We start from the raw sequence: 17,332 nt of genomic DNA on the forward strand, positions 1-17,332 counted from the left end.
ACCTATGGCCCTATGCCTCTCATCATTGAAGCGACTCAGGCGCTGTTTGGTGGGCTTCGAGCCTAGGATGAGGCGCAGCGCATGCTCGGCGACCTCCCGCGGTATGCCCGGCATGTCAGAAGGCTTCCATGCAAAGACATCGTGATTGGCACGTAGGAAGTCGACCAGCTCGCAATCCTATTTGGCCAGGAGTTGGGTCCCGATCCACACCGTCTTGATTGGGTCAATGGGGTCGATTCCCATCGCCTTGGTTTCCTTGAGTGGGCGGAAAGCCATCGAGAAGGTTGGTTTGTTGCAGTCCAGGACTGCCGAGGTCGATGACTCCCCGAGCCACGGGAGCTCGGACGTGTTGATGACCGTAGTGGCGAGCTCGAAATGCTCGTGGTCGCACATGAAGGCATGCGACAAGGCGCTAGGAAGTCCACCACAGTGATGACGCCGTTCGGTCCCGGCATCTTTAGGTTGAGGTAGGTGTAGTTGGGGATAGCCATAAACTTGGCATAGCATGGCTGCCCTAGGATGGCGTGGTAGGACCCTGGAAAGTCCACCACCTCAAAGGTGAGAACCTCCAAATGGAAGTTGGCTCGATTGCCAAACATGACGGGTAGGTCGATCTACCCGAGCGGGTACGCCTGCGCTCTCGGGATCACGCCATGGAAGGGAGAGCCCGCCCGGCGGAGTTCCGATCGGTGGATGCGCATGGTGTCGAGGGTGTCGACGTAGAGGATGTTGAGGCTACTGCCTCCATCCATCAGCACATTGGTGAGGTGCTTCTTGCGGATGATGGGGTCAACAACGAGCGGGTAGTGTCCCGGTCTAGCGATGTGGGAGGGATGGTCCCTCTGACCAAAGGTGATCGGAGATTTTGACCAGATAGAGAAGGAGGGGATGGCCGTCTTGGTGGCACATGCCTCTTGGTAACATACCTTGTGCTGGTGCTTGGAGCAGATGGCATCGGATCCTCTGAAGATCATGATGCATTCCTCAGGGTCAGGGAAACTATCCTCATCCTTGCTCACCGCGCCTCCCTTCTTAGCTGCCGCATCTTTGTCGTTTCCTTCTTTTGGCCTGCCGGCCTGTCGCAGGAAATGTTTAAGGAGCTCATAGTCCTTGTAGAGGTGTTTGACGGGGTAGGCATGGTTGGTGCACGGACTATCCATTAGCTTGTTGAAGTGGTCAGGCAGGCTTAGCTGGGGCCGCTTGCCCACGTGATCAGCTACGGCGACCAACGCGGTGTTGTCCGGTTGGCGTCGATCCTTTTTGTTCTTCTTGCCCCTCTGCGTGGAGGGTCCCTCATCTTGGTCCTCGCACTTGGCCTTGCCTTTGTCCCGGACTCTATTGAAGACTACTCTGACCACCTCCTCATCGGAGGCATGGTTTGTGGTGACATCAAGCAGGTCATGGGTGGTACGAGGCTTCAGACACCCAAGCTTGTGGATCAGGGACTCGCAGGATGTCCCAGAGAGGAATGCGCTGATGACGTTTGTGTCGATGACATCAGAGAGAGAGTTGTACCGTTGGGAGAACCTATGGATGTAATCCCATAGGGACTCGCTGAGCTCCTGCTGGGAGCTCTTGAGGTCCTAGGAGTTACCAGGGCAGACATACATCCCCTGGAAATTTCTAACAAAGATCCTCTTGAGGTCCGCCCAGTCGCGGATGCTATCATGTGGGAGGAATTCAAGCCATGGTTGAACATGTTCCCCCACACAGATGGGGATATATTGAATGATGAAATGGTCATCATTCACCCCTCTAGCTCGGCAGGCGAGCCAGAATTCTTTGAGCCATATACCGGGGTTCGTCTCCCTGGTGTACTTGGCGATGCTGGTGGGTGGTCAGAAGCATTGTGGAAATGGCGCTCTTTGGATGCATCAGCGGCATCGTTGTCCTTTCGGAGGACATGATGCAGCTCGATCCCTCAGAACTTGCCCTCGAGCTTGTGCACCTCTTGGCAGTACACCGCCATGAGAGGGCTTTTATAGGATGATTCCTTCATGACTTGGTCGATAACTAGCTCTGAGTCACCGTGGACATATATCCATGTTGTGCCGAGCTCAATGGCGATGCGTAGCCCATTGATGCGGGCCTCATACTCTGCGGCATTGTTTCGAGGCTAAAAATGGAGATAGATTGCATAGTGGAGCCTGCTCCCATCTGGGGACATCAGAACCACTCTAGCCCCCAAGCCGGGTGCCATGATTGACCCGTCGAAGTACATCGTCTAGTACTCATGGGTGATGTTAGGGGTCGGGAGCTAGACTTCTGTCCATTCAGTGACAAAATCGGCAAGAGCCTGAGACTTAATAGCGATACGGGGGACATACCTAATGTCATGGCCCATGAGCTCGAGTGGCCATTTGGAGATTCATCCCACAGCATCGTGGTTGCGGATGATGTCTCCTAGTGGGTATGAAGTGACAACGATGACCTCGTGATCGGTGAAGTAGTGCTAGAGCTTCCGGGTTGCCATCAAAATGGCATATAGAAGCTTGTGGACCTCGGCATTGGTGAGTACCTCACTGATGAAGTACACTAGTCATTGGACCTTTAGGGGTGTCCCAGCTCCTCCCTTTCGATGGTGAGGGCGGTGCTTACCATGTGGTTGCTTGCCGTGATATAGAGGAGGAGAGGTTCTCCCCGTTTAGGAGCGACAAGGATTAGGGCCAATGTTAGCGATGCTTTGTGCCTCCTTTGTCTAGACGAATGTGTCTGTCTTCTTGAGAAGTTTGTAGAGAGGCATTTCTCATTTGCCTAATCGAGAGATGAATCGGCACATAGCAGCCAAGCAGCCGGTGAGCCTCTGCACACCCTTGACGTTCTGTATAGGGACCATGTTGGAGATGGTCGTGATTTTTTTGCGGTTGGCTGCTATGCCGCTCTTGGACACTATATATCTGAGCAGCTTCCCCTTTGGAACCCCAAAAACACATTTTTTGGGATTCAATTTGACACTAAACCTTCAGAGGTTCATGAATGTGGCGGCCAAGTTTGCAATCAAGTCGCTAGCTTGAGCCATTTTCACCACTATGTCATCCACATAGACGGTGATTGATGGTTTTGGTTGGGTAGGTTAATTTGGTTGGTGATGCATCGCTGCATGCACCGTTGGTAGGTGGCACCCACATTCTTTAGACCGAAAGGCATAGTTATGTAATAGTATGAACCATACGGCGTGATGAATGAAGTCGTGACCTGGTCGGACTCTTTCACCCTGATCTGGTGGTAGCCTAAGTAGGCATCCAGAAAGAAGAGGATTTCACATCCTAAGGTGAAGTCAACTATATGATCTATGCGTGGCAAAGGAAAATGGTCCTTTGGGCACACCTTGTTGAGGCCAGTATAATCAACACGCATTCTCCATTTCCTATTGTCGGTGCAAAAAGTGACCAACACATAAATATTTGTAGTTTTGTTGTACGTTGTGATCGGATGTGGCCTAGCACTCAATGACATAGGGTTTATACTGGTTCAGGCAACGTGTCCTATGTCCAGTTTGAGTCGGTCGATGACTTTATTCCTGAGCCCAGGTACTCAAAGTTTGTAGTGAGGTTACAAACAAGGAGGAGAAAGATGGGGGGTGCAAGAGGTCCGGTCAGACTCTGGTCTGAAGGGCCGAGAGTGATGGGAGCTCTACTATGTGCTAAGTGTTCGAGCTTGTGCTCGAGGCTCAAACCTGGTGGTTCTATGGTTGTGTGTTTAATTGATCGATCTAAGGCAACTGATCCCCCTTGTTGGGAGAGAGCGCATCCCCTTTTATAGATGAAGGGGATGGCCTTACAAGAGAGAGAGTGTGTGTGTGTACGTATGCTAAGTCTTGTTGCCCACGCCGTCGGGTATGAGATGATTGTAGGTGCCATAACACTGTTATTGTCAGATGCATGTGGGGAGGTTGCGCGTCTTCTTCTGGTATGGCAGACGTCGGTGCCTGCCATCCTGTTGATGCCTAGAGGCATGTAGGGGTTTTACCATGTTCGCCTGATATGGTAAAAGCCAACGCCTACAACGCTATTGATGCCCAGAGGCATGTGGGGGAGCCTTACCATGTTTGTCTGGTATGGGAGTTGATGGCGCCCACAACACTATAGGGAAAATGTTGGCGCCCACAACACTGCTTGGGCTTTGACATGCCAGGGAGGTTGCAGGGTACTGTCCTGTAGGTGTACAGGGTACGGTCCTCAGTATTGTGGTTGACTTAAGTGCCCTACCATACTTACTCCGCCCATTTTCTGGTCCTTACCAAGCGAGCATCCTCGGTCGGTTGGTCCTAGTCAGCTCTGACTGTGCCAGTTAGAGGAGCTGTAAGCAGGGGTTTGGCATATCCTCGGTCAGAGACACGGGTCAGAGTTGGAAGTGGTGTTTGGCCAGGGCTTCTGGTTGGAGAGGCCATCCAGAGGTGGGCCAGAGTTAGAAGCGAGCGCTTGTTCCTTCTGAGCGAGGCCTTCTGGTCGGAGAGGCGGGCCAGAGTCAGAAGCCTGCATCATTCCTTATTGGCTAGGTCTTCTGGTCAGAGATTGGATCGCCCTTCTGGCCTTTTGTTTTGGTATTTTGGGCCGGCCTTGGAGTTGCGCGTCGTTCACAATGTTGTCTGCTGGGTTGAACTTTTGTTTTTGGGAAGCCTGTCCATGAGGGACCCTAGGTTTATGAACCTAACACCTATTCTTCTTTTTCACAAGAATAGAGTTGGCTAGCTAGTTGGAGTGGTATACTTCTTTGATGAATCCGTCTGCCAAAAGTTTGGTGATCTCTTCGCCTATGGCCCTGTACCTCTCATCATCAAAGTGATGCAGGCGTTGCTTGGTGAGCTTTGAGCCTAGGATGATGCGTAGTGAGTTCTCAGCGACCTCCCTTGGTATGCCCGGTATGTTAGAAGGCTTCCATGCGAAGACATCCCGATTTGCGCGTAGGAAGTCAGTGAGCTCGCTTTCCTATTTGGCCGGGAGCTTGGTCTTGATCTGAACCATCTTGGTTGGGTTGGCGGGGTCAATCTCCACTGCCTTGGTTTCCTCGGTCGGATGGAAGGCACTTGAAGAGGTTGGCCCATTGCAGTCGGGGACTGCTGGAGTCACCAAATTCCTGAGCTTCGAGAGCTCGGTGGAGTTGACGATGGCAGTGGCGAGCTCGTAATGCTCATGGTCACACGTGTAGGCATGCGAGAAGGTGTGACCCACGGTGATGACGCCATTCGGTCCTAGCATCTTTAGCTTGAGGTAGGTATAGTTGGGGATCGCCATAAACTTGGCGTAGCATGGCCATCCCAAGATGGCGTGGTAGGACCCTAGAAATTCCACCACCTCGAAGATCAGGACCTCCGAGCAGAAGTTGGCTCAGTCACCAAATGTGATGGCCAGGTTGATCTACCTGAGTGGGTACGCCAGCGTCCCTAGGATCACATCGTGGAAGGGAGAGCTCATGGGACGGAGCTCTGATCGGGGGATGCGCATGGCGTCGAGGGTGTCGACATACAGAATGTTGAGGCAGCTGCCTCCGTCCATACAGACCTTAGTGAGGTGCTTCTTGTGGATGATGGGGTCGACAACGAGCGGGTAGCGACCAGGTCAAGCGATGTGGGAAGGATGGTCTCTCTTATCAAAAGTGATTGGGGAGTCCAACCAGCTAAGGAAAGAGGGGATAGCCAACTCAGTGGTGCATGCCTTTCGGTAGCGTACCTTATGCTGGTGCTTGGAGTGGATGGCGTTGGATCCCCTAAAGATCATGAGGCATTCCTCGGGGTCGGGGAGGCTTTCTCCATCCTTACCCGTCACGCCTCCCTTCTTGGTCGCGTCCTCCTTGCCTTTCCCTTCCTTTGGCTTGCTGGCTTGCAATAAGAAGCGCTTAAGGAGATCGCAGTCCTTGTAGAGGTGCTTAATGGGGTAGGCATGGTTGGTGCATGGGTTCTCCATGAGCTTATTGAAGTGGTCGGATTGGCCCTGCTAGGGCTATTTGCCCGTGCGATCTACAGCGGCGACCAAAGCTGGGTTGGTCAATCGGTGCCGATCCTTCTTGTTCTTCTTGCCCTATTGTGTGGAGGGGGCATCGCCTTGGTCCTCACGTTTGGCCTTGCCCTTGTCTCGACCGCTACTGAAGACCACCCCGACTGCCTCCTCGCCGGAGGCGTGGTTCGTGGCAATGTTGAGCAGGTCGCAGGTGGTATGGGGCTTCACATAGCCGAGCTTGTGAACCAAGGATTGGTAGGTTGTCCCAGAGAGGAACGTGCTGACGATGTCTGCGTCGACGACATCAGGAAGGGAGTTGCACTATTTTGAGAACCTACGGATGTAATCTCATAGGGACTCATGTGGAGATGTCCTGGTTTATAAGCATCGTACGTGACAACGTGCACCAAACCTTCTCAAATTTTTATCATAGCCTCCACATACGATATCACGACATCTCAACAAGTTTCATGATTTTCGGACTTCGTTTGCTTTTTATAGAATTTAAAAACACTTCACACGCAAGTTCACGGTCATGTTTTGTGAACAAGATGTCCGAAATTTTGGGTTCGTTCCTAGATACGGCCTCACACTTCACTGAGTAAGATGACTATCATTTTTTGAATCATTAAATTCCATTATTTGTACCACGTGCAGTTCAAATTTATGTTCTTCAAAAAAAATTCAAGTAAACGAAATAAAGTAACTAATATATCAAAAAGCCACAAAAAATCCCCAAATTCTAACTAGGAGTTCCTGGTACTTTAAAAGGGCTGCACAAAAAATTTGGAGGCAAAAAAAAACTTTGCCGAGTGCTGGGGCATGGCACTCGGCAAAGGGGATCTTTGCCGAGTGCCAAGAACAAGGCACTCGGCATAGAGGGTTTTGAATTTTTTTAAAAAAAAATCCTCTTTGCCGAGTGCCTTCACAGTTGCACTCGACAAAGATATTTCGAAAAAAAAATAAAAATTCTTTGTCGAGCACCGTGTCAGGGGCACTCGGCAAAGTATTTCCAAAAAAAATCTTTGCCGAGTGCCAGATCTGGGACACTCGGCAAAGATTTTTTTTAAAAAAAACTTTTTTGCTGAGTGCTAGGCCAGGTGACACTCGGCAAAGAGGCGGTTAAAAAAATTAAAAAACCCTTTGCCGAGTGCCAGATCAGGGGCACTCGGCAAAGGGGGGATTTAACCCCTCCCGGCCGGGCCGGCCACGCACCCCGCACACACGACACACGCACGCGCCACCGCCCGCGCTGCCCGCGCCGCCCAGCCACCCGTGTGCCCGCGCCCTGCCCCTGACCACGCCGGCCCTGCCCCCAGCCTTGCCCTACCCCCGACCGTGCCAGCCCTGCCCCCGGTCGTGCCCTGCCCCCAGCCTTGCCCTGCCCCCGACCATGCCGGCCCTACCCCCAACCATGCCGGCCCTGCCCCCGGCCACGCCCCGTGGACCGCCCGCCCCGACACCGCCCATGCCCGACCCCATTCCTGACTCCAGTGACCCCGATGCCGCCCAACCCCGATGCCGCCCGCCCCTACCCCCGGCGCCCGTTAGGTATGCCTTCTCTCTTATTGTTGTCGTGGTAGTGATAGTTGTAGTAGTATGAGTTGTACTAGTAGTGCTAGTGGTAGTAGTAGTATTAGAAGTAGTGGTAGTAGTAGTACAACTAGTGGTAGTAGTAGTAGTAGAATTAGTGGTAGTAGTAGTAGCAATAGTGGAAGTAGTAGTAGAAGTAGCAATAGTGGAAGTAGTAGTAGAAGTAGTGGTACTACTAGGATATATTCTTCTGCATGGATTGATATCCAAACTACATGGCTTCTCTTGAGACATATGTGGTTGTCGGCCATCATGCCGTTGTTTTTTGCAGGTTTTGGAAGCCTCACCATGCAGGGGAGGTTCTGCCGAATTTTTTTTTAAAATGACAGTATTTTGTTCCATTTTTATAGAGAAGAGCCCGTCGGAGCCGAGTCGGAGTTCCCGTCACCGTGCCGGTCTGCCTGCACCACGTCGCCTCGCCACTGCAACGACCCACCACAGCCCTGCTAGCCTGACTCCGCCGCCACCCTAGGTATAACCCCTCTTTCCATATCATGGTCGTAGATCACATAACCCAGTTTGGTGTCTCCCGTTCGAAAGAGATACTGTTGGAGGTATGCAGATCTTTGCATATCTATGACCGTATCTGTTTTGGATTGTCCATGTTTTTTGGACAGCCTGCGGATGCATAGATGGGTTAGTTTCCATGGTCTGCTCCAGTCCGAGATAGAGTTTCGGCATCACCTCCCTGTTGTTCTCTGGATACGCACTCTTCTTTGGCAGGACGTGTATCTAGAGAACAACGGGGAGGTGCTGCTGAAATTCTATCTCGGATAGGAGTAGAGCATGGAAACTAACCTCATCTACGCATCCACGGGTGGGATTAGGACCTATCCTCACCTATTAGACAGTAGGAACACCATGTAGATGCAATTGATGGTTATATTACTCGCTAATACATATGTTAGAGGATGGATGACCGTTAGTGAATGTACACGGGCTGGAGAAGTCAGAGTGATTACACCACGGAATGGATGAACAAGACCGATGCTTTCTTGAACAGTGCATTTGGCAAGGCTGCTAAAGGACATTGCCTAGTTTTGTGTCCCTGCAGCAAATGTGGAAACAGGAGAAGGGTAAACAAGGTGGAAATGGGTAAACATCTTGTGAAGAATGGATTTACGCCGGACTACACCCGGTGGGTCCACCATGGTGAAGCCCATCGTATGAGAGAGGAGGTGGTGAGACCACGGGTGGAGGCTTTTGATGCCAATGTCGGGGTAGCAGACATGTTAGATGACTTTCACCAAGGATAGTTTGATGAGGGACGTGAGAAGGAGGAGATGGAGGTAGCCGCACAGGCGTTCTATGACATGATGGACTCAGCACAGAAACCCCTTCACGATCGGTCAACAATGTCTCAACTGGATGCCATTGGACGCTTAATGGGGTTGAAGTCCAAGTTAAACTTGAGTGGACCTGGCTTCGATAAGATGTTGGACGTGATTAGCACCCTGCTTCTGAAGGGCCACATTCTACCAAAGAGCATGTATGAGTCATAGAAACTCCTTCGTGCACTTAAGATGCCGTATGAGCAGATACATGCTTGTTCGAAGGGGTGCGTCCTATTTAGGAAAGAACACGAGCATGCAAAGTTCTGTCCAAAGTGTAAATCCTCCAGGTACCTAGAGGTAGACTCTGATGATGGCTAGAAGAGGCAACTTACGATCCCTGTGAAAATCCTATGGTACCTTCCATTCCTACCGAGGATCCAACGGCTATACATGACCGAGGAATCCACAAAACAGATGACATGGCACAAAAATGGCAAACGGTACAATCCTAACAAGATGGTACATCCATCCGATGGTGAAGCTTGGATTCACTTTAATGACAAACATCATGACAAAGCAGATGAGGCTCGTAATGTACGTGTCGCACTAGCAACAGATGGGTTCAATCCTTATGGAATGATGGCTGCCCCATACACATGTTGGCCCATCTTCGTTATCCCCCTTAATCTCCCCCCGGTGTCTCCTTTCAATCACATAACGTATTCTTGTCGTTGATAATTCCTGGACACCCATGGAGTAATATGGCTGTGTTCATGGAGCCCGTGTTTGATGAATTGGTCCATGCTTGGGATGAAGGGGTATGGACATATGATCGAGCTACAAAGACAACCTTCACAATGCACGTTTGGTACCACTACTCCCTGCTTGACTTCCTGGCGTATGGGATATTCTGCGCCTGGTGTGTTCACAGGAAGTTCCCATGCCCAATATGCAAGGAAGGTGTGAGGTTCATTTGGTTGCAGAAGGGTGGCAAGTATTCGTCGTTCGATAGACATCGTCAATTCATACCTCTTGACCATCCATTCAGACAAGACATCAAGAACTTTATGAAAGGTGTCAAAGTGACAAACCCTACACCATGGATGATGACTGGTGCCGAGGTTCATGCTCAGATAGATGCTCTCATGCCTAATGAAGAAGGTGGTTTTGTGGGATATGGTGAGCAACATATGTGGACTCATATCTCGGGCATGACGAGGTTCCCCTATTTCGATGACCTTCTTCTGCCACATAACATTGATGTAATGCACACCAAAAAGAATGTCACCGAGGCACTTTGGGCAACACTCATGGACACTGAAAAGTCTAAGGACAACCCTAAGGCTAGAGTGGACCTGGCAACGTTGTGTGATAGACCAAATCAAGAGATGCAGCCTCCTAGTCATGGCAAGACCTAGAGAAGGCCTAAGGTTGATTTCATCTTGAAAAAGGACCAAAGGAGGGAAGTACTTGAATGGATCAAGACGCTAATGTTCCCTGATGGGTATGCAGCGAATCTAAAGAGGGGAGTGAACTTAGGCACTCTGCGAGTCAACGGGATGAAGAGTTATGACTACCACATATGGATTGAGTGGCTTCTTTCGGCGATGGTTTGAGGCTATGTACCAGAGCATGTCTGGCAAGTGCTGGCAGAGTTGAGCTACTTATTTCACCAGCTTTGTGCCAAGGAGCTCTCTTGGACCATCATTGATGACTTGGAAAAAGCGGCACCCATGTTGCTCTATAAGTTGGAGAAGATCTTTCCAGCCAGCTTCTTCTTGCCGATGCAGCATTTGATTGTGCACCTCCTGTATGAGGCATGAATGGGGGGCCCATGCAAAACCGTTGGTGCTATCCAATCGAGAGATGTCTGAAGACTCTTCGCAAAAAATGTAGAAATAAAGCCAAAATTGGGGCTTCCATTGTAGAGGCATACATTCTAGAGGAGGTGTTGAACTTCACAAAGAAATACTACACTAAGAAACTTCCTAGCGTTTATAATCCACCCCCTCGTTACAATGCTGGCGAAAATGAATCAAACCTCAGCCTTTTCCAAGTGCAACTCAGAAGCACAAGTGCATCGACCACTAAGTAATTGAAAAATGAAGAGTGGCGCAGTATCATGCTATATGTGTTGACCAACCTTGTCGAGGTGCAGCCGCTCATTGGGTAAGTTTTGAACGAACTTGTTTCATTTCCCCGTATGTCCTTGTTTCTTCGTCCAACCCCCTTGTTTCTCGTTGGTACAGGGAATTTCTTCATCAATACTGGCATGGATCAAGGCAACCTACCCCGCAAGAAAATGATACCCTTCTTTCACAGGGTGTGGGACCAGGGAGCCCTGATTTCATTTGTTGGTTCAAACAGAAAGCCCAAACTGATGCGCCTATAAGTGACGAGCTGAGACAGGTTGCAAACGGCTATGCCATTAGGGTCAAGTCATTTACCGGTTATGACGTGAATGGATATCGTTTTCACATAGCAAGCTACGAGCAGAGTCAGCCCAATTGAAAAACCACAAACAGCGGAGTTGTTACGCCTGGCACTAATGGACTTGACTATTATGGAAGAATTGAAGAAATCTACGAACTATCATTCTATGGTTCCAAACCTCTTACTCCTGTCATATTCAAATGCCACTGGTTTCATCCTGGAGTAACGAGACAGACCCCTAAGCTTGGGCTAGTCGAGATTCGATAGGATTCCATCTATCTAGGAAAAGATGTCTACATTGTGGCTCAACAGACCGTCCAGGTTTATTATACGTCATACGCATGCAAAGATGCCGAACATCTTAAGGGTTGGTCTATTGTGCACAAGGTATCGCCACATGGTAAACTACTTGTCCCAAACGATGAAGATTACAACTTCAACCCAAACACATATGATGGAGAGTTCTATCAAGAAGAGGGACTATAAAGGAGGTTTGACATAGACTTGACCAAAGAGATAGGAATGGAAGTAGACAATGAAAAGGATAATGACGAGGACGCTGGAGACGAGGTGCGAAATCTGAAGGACATACAAATGCTTGAGCGATTATGTTTAGGCAATGATAATGAAGACAACATTCCTCCTTCGGATAGTATTGATGAGTTGGACAATGTTGATAGTGATGACGAGACCTATGATCTAGCTAATCTCAATCATGAAGATTATTTCTAATACATGTAATACTATGTTTTTTGTAATTATGTTTTGTTCATTTTTGCAAATATTTCTAATACATGTATTACTATGTTTTTTGTAATTATGTTTTGTTCATTTTTGCACCTATTTCTAATTACGTCTTGTTTTTCTTTTTTATTGTAGGTGATTGAACAAAGATGGCGGGCGACCGTCATAGGTCCGTGAACTTGATTTACCAAAGACCACGCCGGCTATAGGAGGCAGCGGAGGGATCGGACAGGAGGAGGAGGAGGACCACCAGATGCAGGAGGGGGCTGTCTCCTCCCACACCGCGTGAGGAGGAGCCAGAGGAGGAGGTGGCGCCCGTGGACAAGTCAGACGATGAGCTAGTTCGGTAGACGGATAAGGAGGAGGGGCCGCACGAGGACGACGAGTTGGAGGCGGCAGGCATGGGTTCTGCTTCCTCTGACTCCTCTTCGAGTGTCTAATTGCGAGGTCCCACGAGCCTCCCACAGGTTCCGCTTCCTCACCAACGCCCAGTGATTCACCCCGAAGGGCAAAAGTAAGTAATTTTATATGTTATCACCACTACTTCATATGATATAATGAAAAAAAACTAATAATTTTTCTTAATCACTTGTGCAGGAACTGGGTGGTTGTGTTGGGTGGTAGCGCACGGCTAGTCAACGGCATCCTGGGTCTTCTGTGCAGGCAACACTTCCCTGGCATTGTCACATACGCATCGAAGACAGAGCCAGCCTACTCGTTTGACCACTACGCTATCGCCATCGATGCGGAGTACCACAACAAGGCGGCGCGGGTGAAGGCAGAGTTTTGGGTAAGTCTCCCTCACACAACATTGCTCAATACGCCGCATTCATTGGACTTTTCTTGAAATAATGAATGGATACATCACTTTTGTATGCAAACTTATTACAGATGCGAGGAGGGATTTGAGGCCAGGGCGGAGCAGGTGACTACCAAAGCCTGTAAAAAACTCGTCACCAACATGCATCACGAGGTGCGCATCTAGGCCATCGTAACCTACTACGGGTCAAAGCTTGGAGAGAGGAAAACCAAGAAAGGCGCAAGAGAGATGCAACTGACCCGGGAGCAGTACCTTGAGGTAAATGAAGAACGTCAATATTGATTCGTTTTGAGATTAAGTTGGTTTAATTTGATCTTCTTATATGTCCAATACTTGATGACGTGTAGATGATTCCCTGGTGGTGCCAAGCGTATCCCGAGTGCTAGGCGATGATGGTGGAGAGGTGGTTCACGGAGGAGTACCTCAAGATGCACAAGGATGCTCGGGACTGTCGTTTGCAGATGCAAGGTCCAGCACACCATCAAGGCAGCCACAGCCTCACCGGATACAAACAAGCATGGGTACGTGAATTCATTTATCTATTGTGATGCTCAGTTCTGCCTGATTTCTAATCATCGTGCTGTCTTTCTCGCAGTCGGTGTCATATAGTGGCCAGGCTTGCTTGGACTTCTAGGCATGGTGTATGGCCCATAAGGGCAAGGCGACATCCGACATCTCCTTCAACCTAGAGGACCCGCCCGAGGCATACATGAACCCGAGCATCCACACCCGCATCAGTGAGTACACTAAGGTAGCGAGGTCGCTCCATGGGTCAGACCACGATCCGAGCACCCAGGACTTCGATGGAGAGGCCATCATGAGGGCGGGGCAAAGCAAGAAGCATGGGCGGTTCTGGGTTGGCGACGGCATCATCAAGATGGCCTCTACTCCCTCTCTCTCCTAGATCCGAGCATGGAGCACAAGCAAGAGCCTAGCCATTCGCACACGGCCGACCGCTGCATAGCACCGGGTCGACGCACTCGAGGTTATTCCTGTTTTACTCGTCATACATTGATCTTTACACACCTTAATTAACTTTGTATTACTGAAACATTGGAGTGAAATATTACAGGCCCAGCTAGAACAAGAAATGAGGCAACGTCAGGAGCTGTAGGCCGGGCACCAGAGGATGGCGGACTAGCTGGAGGCCGAGCGGGAGGCCGAGCGGGCCTAGCAGCAGGCCTAGGCACAGAGGCTGACGGACATTACGGAGTTCCTATAAGGACTTGGGCAACGTGTGGGCTTCTCTCTGCCAGCTAGGCTGTTGGTTCCACCTCCGCCTCCACGTCCTGCAGCTGCAGCTACTCCTATGAGTATGAAAGTTTTTTACTTTCGCTTGTGCTTTGCTTGTATGGCCTCTACATTCCTTGATTAGCTATCCAAATAATCTTGTCTTACATCCAATCTTTTCTCCTTTGTGCAGCCTCCATCTGACGGTGGTTCGAATAATCCACCTCATGCATCTCCGAATGATGGAGCTGGGCCTTCACCACAGTCGTAGAGACCGAGATGAGTGCACGTTGTATTTTTTTTATTTGTTGTTCACTTGGTGATGGACTTGTGATATACTTGTGATGCACTTGTGGACTTTGATGGACTTGTGGATTTATTTGGATGGACTTGAGCACTTATTATTATATATGTGATATATATTGTGATGGATGTGATATGTGGGGATGGATGTGTGGATGGATGAGATATATATATGATGGATGAGATATATATATATATGTGATGAATGAGATATATGTGATGGATGCGATATATGATTGTATGAATTTATTTGTCATGATGGAATGTAAAAAAAATTAAAAATTGCCGTTTTGGGTTACTTTGCCGAGTGTTCCACTCGGCAAAGGACCCCGTTGCCGAGTGCCATGGTCACAGCACTCGGCAAAGCTGCAAAAAATGGGCGCTCAAAAAACTATTTTTCCAGCTTTGCCGAGTGCCATGACCATGGCACTCGGCAAAGAATTTTTTAAAAAAAAATTCAAACTTTGCCGAGTGCCGGCCAGAGGGCACTCGGCAATTTTTTTTTAAAAAAATCAAACTTTGCCGAGTGCCGGCAAGAGGGCACTCGGCAAAGAATTTTTTTTAAAAAAAAAATTTCAAACTTTGTCGTGTGCCGGCCAGAGGGCACTCGGCAAAGAATTTTTTTAAAAAAAATTCAAACTTTGCCGAGTGCCGGCAAGAGGGCACTCGGCAAAGAATTTTTTTAAAAAAAATTCAAACTTTGCCAAGCGCCGGCCAGGGGGCACTCGGCAAAGAATTTTTTTTTTAAAAAAAATAAAAAATCTTTGCCGAGTGCCTGCAGGGTTGGCACTCGGCAAAGCCACCATCAACGGGGCCGGCGCCGTGACGGTAGCTTTTCTTTGTCGAGTGCTCCCAGGACTCTCGGCAAAGCCTTTGCTGAGTGCCCGATAAAAAACACTCGGCAAAGAGGTCTTTGCTGATCAATTTTTTATCGTGTGTTCTTTGCCGAGTGCTGCACTCGGCAAAGACTTTGCTGAGTGCAATTTGGCCTTTGCCGAGTGCCTCAGGCACTCGGCAAAGAACCTGAATCTAGTAGTGGCATGCCTCATAGAGTAGGGAGAGGAAGACCGCCCTACCGTCGGCGTCGGCGTCGCTGGGCGCGGCGGCGATCAGGTTGAGCAGCCCCGCCCGGCCGTAGAACTTGGCGAGGAAGTGGGTGGCGTTGCCCTGCGCCTCAGGGTTCTTGATCCACTGCAGGCAGGGGCGGATGGTGCAGTTGTCGCTGTACCCCTTGCGCAAGGCTCGGCAGCCGTTGCAGCTGCTAACCATCCGCATCTTCGCCGCCCCTCCGGCGGTGGAGGTGGATCCACTCATCGGGAGCATGCTTCTTGCCGAGTTTGCTATCCTATACGAACATGGCCGCACGGCCCACGTTGTTGGAGAGGGGGAGGGCACGCGTGGGCGGTTTTATAAGCGGAGACCGTAGGGCCGTGGGCTGCTGCCTGCGCAGGGCGCCAGTGGTTCTGGTGGGGTGGGGGGAGGCGGGTTCGGCGTCCGAGGAAATGGATTCCACTGCAGTAATAGCGAGTTAACTGCACATGGCCAAGAGGAATTGAAGTCACCCAACGGCAAGATAGGAGCTGGACGTGCCTCGCGGCAGAAGAATCCAAAAGGGTCTATCAAAATGGCAGACAAGAGACGAAAGATCGGCTGCACGGGCTATCTTTTATATTTAACTAGGCACTACTGCCCATGCTTCGCTGTGGTTGATGTGCTTAGTATAGAAAAAAATTTAAAAATATGGCTCATATGTTTAATATGTTTTCTCATCGTGTTGCTACGAAAGATTGATTTATTTGTACCAAATACTTACTTAACTTTGTCTAGATATACCTACACCTGAAAAAATGGTAAATCAACCTAATTCACCGTTCAAGTAACGTAACAACTTAAGAAAAAAATAACATATATGAGGCTCGTATGGTAACATTGGTAACTTCACGGTCTATGTGGGTCCTGATAATCTTAATACCATCATTATAGATGATTAATTGATTGTGCGCACACATATATGTATATGTATAGCTCGATAGTTGTAAGGCTGCATAGCGCAACGGCAATCCCATACATGAGGAATTGTTTGTCCTAAACTATAAAATTGTAGGGGAGCAGCCATTGCTAGTTCGGTAGGCGAGAAGAAAAGGTTGAGCTCTTCTCAGCAGACCAGACTGTGCAAAGCAGGAGCTCTTCTCAGCTTGTATTTGGCACAATGTCGCTGGCCTGTGCAACTACCGACAGTGCGTGATGTACTAGATTCTGATACCTGCAAAAAAAAGGACTCCCTTAATATCACAAGTTGCTTACACATGCTAAACTGAAGTCTTCAATCACATCTTGCATTAAAAGGAAAAAAGGGTTACATGACTGAGGCATTAGCAACTCAGGGACAGTGTGTGATTGGGTTTCTTTGGTCTTCTTTCATGTAGGGTGCATTTCAGATCGATAAATACACTAAATATGTATTACTTGGTGGCAAAAGGAGCAGCACCATTGATGAAAGAATTGGAACATTGTTTTGCATGCTCAGACACATAACCACGTTCAGGAAGGGCGCTGTAGATGAGCTTTTCCCTGGACTGATGTTTGCCATGGGGAAACAGTACAAAATTTGCTTAGAGTTCAAATTTAATGGTAATCTACGACCAAATGCCTATGGGTATTATATATAGTATGCTATTATGACATTTATAATTTATATTATTATCAGTAATGGCAGGAATACACGAGTATGAGAGAAAAACTAAAAGGTCTTTTCTTCTTTCTAGTTGAGCCTCTGTAAGTACCGACGTGCAGTTTAACCAGTAGAGGCAAGTCCTTTTGCGGACATCAGTAAATGTATTTTTTATTAATTGCAGTTAACACATCATTCATTTCATAGACTAATTCCCAAATTGCAAAGTTTCAGATTATTTCCAAAGATGTAAACTAATAAAAAGTGAGGACAAATAATTTCACCTTTGTCTAAGGGTTGAACACAATTGCCCACAATTGCAGCACCA

The sequence above is a fragment of the Miscanthus floridulus genome, chromosome 16, assembly GCF_019320115.1.
Source record: "Miscanthus floridulus cultivar M001 chromosome 16, ASM1932011v1, whole genome shotgun sequence".
Lineage (NCBI taxonomy): Eukaryota > Viridiplantae > Streptophyta > Magnoliopsida > Poales > Poaceae > Miscanthus > Miscanthus floridulus.